We start from the raw sequence: 7599 nt of genomic DNA, 5'->3' as shown, positions 1-7599 counted from the left end.
GTTCGGCGCTTATTGCTGCGACCGGGAGGGAAGCTGCGCCCCGTCCGAGTCAGACTCGGTCGTTGCGGCCCCCCCGAGCCCGCACGCCTCTCGCGGAAGGTCATACGCCACCGGCGGCACGAAAGACGCCTCCCGCAACGCGGTAGTCGGGAAAGGCTATTCGAATAGTCGAGCAGAGTTGCGACAACACATCCCGCGGTGCCGTCTGGTTAGGCAAGGGTTTGAGAAACAGCATTCGCGGTAGACCGGCGCGGCCGGCGGATGCCCACGCGGCGTGCCGCAATTTGATTGCGCGCTCGGCCTCCGTTGATTTCCTCTAGGTGGGTGATTCGGGGCGTCTCGGTCTCGCTGCCGTACGGTCGCGCCAAGGCCTGCGGGGGCGGCGTGTAGCGCACGCTCTCGCGGCGGCCGAGGCGCTAGAGTGCGACCCGCAAGTGGGGAGGAACCGTCCACCCAACGCCGGCGCGAGCCGGGGCCGGTGGGGGCCCTACCAAGGCGGGTCATGAGTGCCAGTCGGTCAGTTCGGGAGAAGGGGAGGGTACTCGGAGGCCCGCCGGGAGCAGACGGGGGTCCGGAAGCTGAGGGGGGTGAAGGACGGCGGCCGGGAGCAGACGGCCGTCCCCGGGAGGGGGTGTTCGTTCACGTGCGGACGCCGGGAGTAGGCGGCCGTCACGCGATTCTGCCAACCGTTCCAACCGGCCTGTGTTTAAGGAGGCGGCCGGTCCTCCGTCCTTGGATGGATAACATTCGCAGATTTTCGCCCGGCCGGTGGTTTAAGGAGGCGGCCGGTCCTCCCTCCTTGGATGTATAACATTCGCAGATTTTCGCCCGGCCGGTGGTTTAAGGAGGCGGCCGGTCCTCCCTCCTTGGATGTATAACATTCGCAGATTTTCGCCCGGCCTATGTTTAGTGAGGCGACCGGTCCTCCCTCCTTGGATGTATAACATTCGCAGATTTTCGCCCGGCCGGTGGTTTAAGGAGGCGGCCGGTCCTCCCTCCTTGGATGTATAACATTCGCAGATTTTCGCCCGGCCTATGTTTAGTGAGGCGACCGGTCCTCCACGGAGAGCGACCCGCAAGTGGGGAGGAACCGTCCACCCAACGCCGGCGCGAGCCGGGGCCGGTGGGGGCCCTACCAAGGCGGGTCTCATTGCCTGTCGGTCAGTTCGGGAAAAGGTGGGGGTACTCGGAGGCCCGCCGGGAGCAGACGGGGGTCCGGAAGGTGAGGGGGTGAAGGACGGCGGTCGGGAGCAGACGGCCGTCCCCGGGAGGGGGTGTTCGTTCACGTGCGGACGCCGGGAGCAGGCGGCCGTCACGCAATTCTGCCAACCGTTCCTACCGGCCTGTGTTTAAGGAGGCGGCCGGTCCTCCACGAGAAGAATTCTGCCAACGTTCCACCGGCCTGTGTTTAAGGAGGCGGCCGGTCCTCCCCGTCGTTCCGCCGGCCTGTGTTTAGGCCGGTCCTCCACTATTCCTTCCTTCGATGGAAAGCATGTAGCACTTTGAAAATTTTCGAGCACTGTGACACTTTGAAAATTTTCGAGAGTTTTTGTACTTAGAAAAATTTTCGCTCTTGCACTTCCAGAGTGCTTTGCGGTAGCTCCTAGGTTCGCTGTCCGAGCATGTGAACACTTTTTGGGGGGGAACACATCGCTAGAGACACCAGCCGCCTGGTTCTCGGGGCCAAAACTTGTGTTCCCCACACTCGTTCTGACTATATTTTGCGATTTGGGGGTAAAGGTAATGAGTACAGTGACTAGGGGGACCAACTCATCGTACTCTGGCGCACCAACAGACCAAGGCTGGTACTGCACTTACCCCTGGTACCCCAACGCCTGGTACCTGAAGGGCGAGAGGCTGATTTTTCGCTATTTGCGGCCGACCGAGGGAACCAGACAAAGCGGACACTTTACGGCGCAAGAGCCGTTGGCACTTAGAAATTTTTCGCCAAAGTTGGCGCGAGCTCCAGAAGGAGAGGCTGATTTTTCCCCATTTGTGGCCGACCGAGGGAACCAGACAAAGCGGACACATTACGGCGCAAGAGCCGTTGGCACTTAGAAATTTTTCGCCAAAGTTGGCGCGAGCTCCAGAAGGAGAGGCTGATTTTTCGCCATTTGCGGCCGACCGAGGGAACCAGACAAAGCGGACACATTACGGCGCAAGAGCCGTTGGCACTTAGAAAATATTCGACAAAGTTGGCACGAGCTCCAGAAGGAGAGGCTGATTTTTCGCCATTTGTGGCCGACCGAGGGAACCAGACAAAGCGGACACATTACGGCGCAAGAGCCGTTGGCACTTAGAAATTTTTCGCCAAAGTTGGCGCGAGCTCCAGAAGGAGAGGCTGATTTTTCGCCATTTGCGGCCGACCGAGGGAACCAGACAAAGCGGACACATTACGGCGCAAGAGCCGTTGGCACTTAGAAATTTTTCGCCAAAGTTGGCGCGAGCTCCAGAAGGAGAGGCTGATTTTTCGCCATTTGCGGCCGACCGAGGGAACCAGACAAAGCGGACACATTACGGCGCAAGAGCCGTTGGCACTTAGAAATTTTTCGCCAAAGTTGGCGCGAGCTCCAGAAGGAGAGGCTGATTTTTCGCCATTTGCGGCCGACCGAGGGAACCAGACAAAGCGGACACATTACGGCGCAAGAGCCGTTGGCACTTAGAAAATATTCGACAAAGTTGGCACGAGCTCCAGAAGGAGAGGCTGATTTTTCGCCATTTGTGGCCGGCCGAGGGAACCAGACAAAGCGGACACATTACGGCGCAAGAGCCGTTGGCACTTAGAAATTTTTCGCCAAAGTTGGCGCGAGCTCCAGAAGGAGAGGCTGATTTTTCGCCATTTGCGGCCGACCGAGGGAACCAGACAAAGCGGACACATTACGGCGCAAGAGCCGTTGGCACTTAGAAATTTTTCGCCAAAGTTGGCGCGAGCTCCAGAAGGAGAGGCTGATTTTTCGCTATTTGTGGCCGACCGAGGGAACCAGACAAAGCGGACACATTACGGCGCAAGAGCCGTTGGCACTTAGAAAATAGTCGACAAAGTTGGCGCGAGCTCCAGAAGGAGAGGCTGATTTTTCGCTGTTTGTGGCCGACCGAGGGAACCAGACAAAGCGGACACATTACGGCGCAAGAGCCGTTGGCACTTAGAAAATATTCGACAAAGTTGGCGCGAGCTCCAGAAGGAGAGGCTGATTTTTCCCCATTTGTGGCCGACCGAGGGAACCAGACAAAGCGGACACTTTACGGCGCAAGAGCCGTTGGCACTTAGAAAATATTCTGAAATTCCCACCGACCTCCGTAGTGGAGAGGCCGAATTATCGCGATTCGGAACCGACCGGGGAACCGTCGGCACTCGGACAAGTTGTGCGGCAGCCCACGCTCGCACTTAGACAATATTCTGAAATTCTCACCGACTTCCGTGGTGGAGAGGCCGAATTATCGCGATTCGGATCCGAAAGGAGAACCGTCGCAATTCGGGCAGCTTGTGCGGCAGCCAACGCTCGCACTTAGAAAATATTCTGAAATTCTCACCGGCCTCCGTAGTGGAGAGGCCGAATTATCGACATTCGGAACCGACCGGGGAACCGTCGCCACTCGGACAAGTTGTGCGGCAGCCCACGCTCGCACTTAGAAAATATTCTGAAATTCTCACCGACTTCCGTGGTGGAGAGGCCGAATTATCGCGATTCGGATCCGAAAGGAGAACCGTCGCAATTCGGGCAGCTTGTGCGGCAGCCAACGCTCGCACTTAGAAAATATTCTGAAATTCTCACCGGCCTCCGTAGTGGAGAGGCCGAATTATCGACATTCGGAACCGACCGGGGAACCGTCGCCACTCGGACAAGTTGTGCGGAAGCCCACGCTCGCACTTAGAAAATATTCTGAAATTCTCACCGACTTCCGTGGTGGAGAGGCCGAATTATCGCGATTCGGATCCGAAAGGAGAACCGTCGCAATTCGGGCAGCTTGTGCGGCAGCCAACGCTCGCACTTAGAAAATATTCTGAAATTCTCACCGGCCTCCGTAGTGGAGAGGCCGAATTATCGACATTCGGAACCGACCGGGGAACCGTCGCCACTCGGACAAGTTGTGCGGCAGCCCACGCTCGCACTTAGAAAATATTCTGAAATTCTCACCGACTTCCGTGGTGGAGAGGCCGAATTATCGCGATTCGGATCCGAAAGGAGAACCGTCGCAATTCGGGCAGCTTGTGCGGCAGCCCACGCTCGCACTTAGAAAATATTCTGAAATTCTCACCGGCTTCCGTGGTGGAGAGGCAGAATTTTCGACATTCGTGGCCGACCGGGGAACCGTCGCCACTCGGACAGCTTGTGCGGCAGCCCACGCTCGCACTTAGAAAATATTCTGAAATTATCACCGACCTCCGTGGTGGAGAGGCCGAATTTTCACCATTCGTGGCCGACCTGGGAACCGTCGCCACTCGGACAGCTTGTGCGGCAGCCCACGCTCGCACTTAGAAAATATTCTGAAATTATCACCGACCTCCGTGGTGGAGAGGCCGAATTTTCGACATTCGGATCCGACCGGGGAACCGTCGCCACTCGGACAAGTTGTGCGGCAGCCCACGCTCGCACTTAGAAAATATTCTGAAATTCTCACCGACCTCCGTGGTGGAGAGGCCGAATTTTCGACATTCGGATCCGACCAGGGAACCGTCGCGCCTCGGACAGATTGCGTGTCAGCCCTCGGTGACACTTAGAAAATATTCGCAAAATTTTATCGGACCTCCAGGACCGCTTTTTCACCCTCGCTGTCCGACCGGGGAACCGTCGTAGCTCGGACAGCTTGTGTGCCAGCATCCGCTGGCACTTAGAAAAATTTTAAAAAAGAAAAAAAAGTCTTCTGCATATACGTTCTGACTATATTTTGCGATTAGGGGGTAAAGGTAATGAGTACAGTGACTAGGGGGACCAACTCATCGTACTCTGGCGCACCAACAGACCAAAGTTGGTACTGCACTTAGGCTGATTTTGCGCTATTTGCGGCCGACCGGGGAACCAGCGCGGAGCGGACACATTACGGCGAATGAGCCGTTGGCACTTAGAAAATTTTTGAGCTTTTTTGGGACTTCCGTGTGGAGCTTTGGGGCCGTTCCGCCTAACTTTTTACGCCCGATTGGGCTTCCAGGGAGGCGGCTAAGCATTTTTAACCAATCATGGAGGTTTTTTGGGACTTCCGTGTGGAGCTTTGGGGCCGTTCCGCCTAACTTTTTACGCCCGATTGGGCTTCCAGGGAGGCGGCTAAGCATTTTTAACCAATCATGGAGCTTTTTTCGGACTTCCGTGTGGAGCTTTGGGGCCGTTCCGCCTAACTTTTTACGCCCGATTGGGCTTCCAGGGAGGCGGCTAAGCATTTTTAACCAATCATGGAGCTTTTTTCGGACTTCCGTGTGGAGCTTTGGGGCCGTTCCGCCTAACTTTTTATGCCCGATTGGGCTTCCAGGGAGGCGGCTAAGCATTTTTAACCAATCATGGAGCTTTTTTCGGACTTCCGTGTGGAGCTTTGGGGCCGTTCCGCCTAACTTTTTACGCCCGATTGGGCTTCCAGGGAGGCGGCTAAGCATTTTTAACCAATCATGGAGCTTTTTTCGGACTTCCGTGTGGAGCTTTGGGGCCGTTCCGCCTAACTTTTTACGCCCGATTGGGCTTCCAGGGAGGCGGCTAAGCATTTTTAACCAATCATGGAGCTTTTTTCGGACTTCCGTGTGGAGCTTTGGGGCCGTTCCGCCTAACTTTTTACGCCCGATTGGGCTTCCAGGGAGGCGGCTAAGCATTTTTAACCAATCATGGAGCTTTTTTCGGACTTCCGTGTGGAGCTTTGGGGCCGTTCCGCCTAACTTTTTACGCCCGATTGGGCTTCCAGGGAGGCGGCTAAGCATTTTTAACCAATCATGGAGCTTTTTTCGGACTTCCGTGTGGAGCTTTGGGGCCGTTCCGCCTAACTTTTTACGCCCGATTGGGCTTCCAGGGAGGCGGCTAAGCATTTTTAACCAATCAAGGAGCTTTTTTCGGACTTCCGTGTGGAGCTTTGGGGCCGTTCCGCCTAACTTTTTACGCCCGATTAGGCTTCCAGGGAGGCGGCTAAGCATTTTTGACCAATTATCGAGCTTTTGGAGGACTTCCACACGGAGCTCCAGGGTCGTTCCGCCTAACTTTTTACGCCCGATTGGGCTTCCAGGGCCGCGGCTAAGCATTTTTGACCAATTATCGAGCTTTTGGAGGACTTCCACACGGAGCTCCAGGGCCGTTCCGCCTAACTTTTTACGCCCGATTGGGCTTCCAGGGCCGCGGCTAAGCATTTTTGACCAATTATCGAGCTTTTGGAGGACTTCCACACGGAGCTCCAGGGCCGTTCCGCCTTGCTTTTTACGCCCGATTACGCTTCCAGGGACGCGGCTAAGCATTTTTAACCAATTATCGAGCTTTTGGAGGACTTCCGCACGGAGCTCCAGGGCCGTTCCGCCTTGCTTTTTACGCCCGATTACGCTTCCAGGGACACGGCTAAGCATTTTTGACCAATTATCGAGCTTTTGGAGGACTTCCACACGGAGCTCCAGGGCCGTTCCGCCTAACATTTTACGCCCGATTACGCTTCCAGGGACGCGGCTAAGCATTTTTAACCAATTATCGAGCTTTTGGAGGACTTCCACACGGAGCTCCAGGGCCGTTCCGCCTAACATTTTACGCCCGATTACGCTTCCAGGGACGCGGCTAAGCATTTTTAACCAATTATCGAGCTTTTGGAGGACTTCCACACGGAGCTCCAGGGCCGTTCCGCCTTGCTTTTTACGCCCGATTACGCTTCCAGGGACGCGGCTAAGCATTTTTAACCAATTATCGAGCGTTTGGAGGACTTCCGCACGGAGCTCCAGGGCCGTTCCGCCTTGCTTTTTACGCCCGATTACGCTTCCAGGGACGCGGCTAAGCATTTTTGACCAATTATCGAGCTTTTGGAGGACTTCCACACGGAGCTCCAGGGCCGTTCCGCCTAACATTTTACGCCCGATTACGCTTCCAGGGACGCAGCTAAGCATTTTTAACCAATTATCGAGCTTTTGGAGGACTTCCACACGGAGCTCCAGGGTCGTTCCGCCTTGCTTTTTACGCCCGATTACGCTTCCAGGGACGCGGCTAAGCATTTTTAACCAATTATCGAGCTTTTGGAGGACTTCCACATGGAGCTCCAGGGCCGTTCCGCCTTGCTTTTTACGCCCGATTGGGCTTCCAGGGACGCGGCTAAGCATTTTTAACACGTTATGGAGCTTTTTGAGGACCTCCACATGGAGCTCCAGGGCCGTTCCGCCTAGCTTTTTACGCCCGATTACGCTTCCAGGGACGCGGCTAAGCATTTTTAACACGTTATGGAGCTTTTTGAGGACCACCACATGGAGCTCCAGGGCCGTTCCGCCTTGCTTTTTACGCCCGATTAGATTTGCATAATAATTTGGAACACGGTGCCGTGTTCCAAATTATTATGCGGGCTGGTGCTTGGGGCTGGCGTCCGCCTATAGTGGTTTAATTTCGGGAGGAAGATTCATTTTCGTCCCAAGCCCGCCGTTGGAGAAAATCTTAGGTACCA

The 7599-nt window shown here is 55.6% G+C and overlaps 1 protein-coding gene across 2 annotated transcripts in view; it reads left to right on the top strand.

The window, feature by feature from the left end:
• Positions 1-7599, top strand: part of LOC133167286 (leucine-rich repeat-containing protein 24-like) — a 48826-nt gene that overhangs the window by 18130 nt on the left and 23097 nt on the right. The window lies entirely within an intron of this gene.

Source organism: Syngnathus typhle, linkage group LG14 (genome assembly GCF_033458585.1).
Source record: "Syngnathus typhle isolate RoL2023-S1 ecotype Sweden linkage group LG14, RoL_Styp_1.0, whole genome shotgun sequence".
Taxonomy (NCBI): Eukaryota; Metazoa; Chordata; class Actinopteri; order Syngnathiformes; family Syngnathidae; genus Syngnathus; species Syngnathus typhle.
Note: the sequence above shows the minus strand (reverse complement) of the source record. Positions and strands in the feature narration are given on the sequence as shown.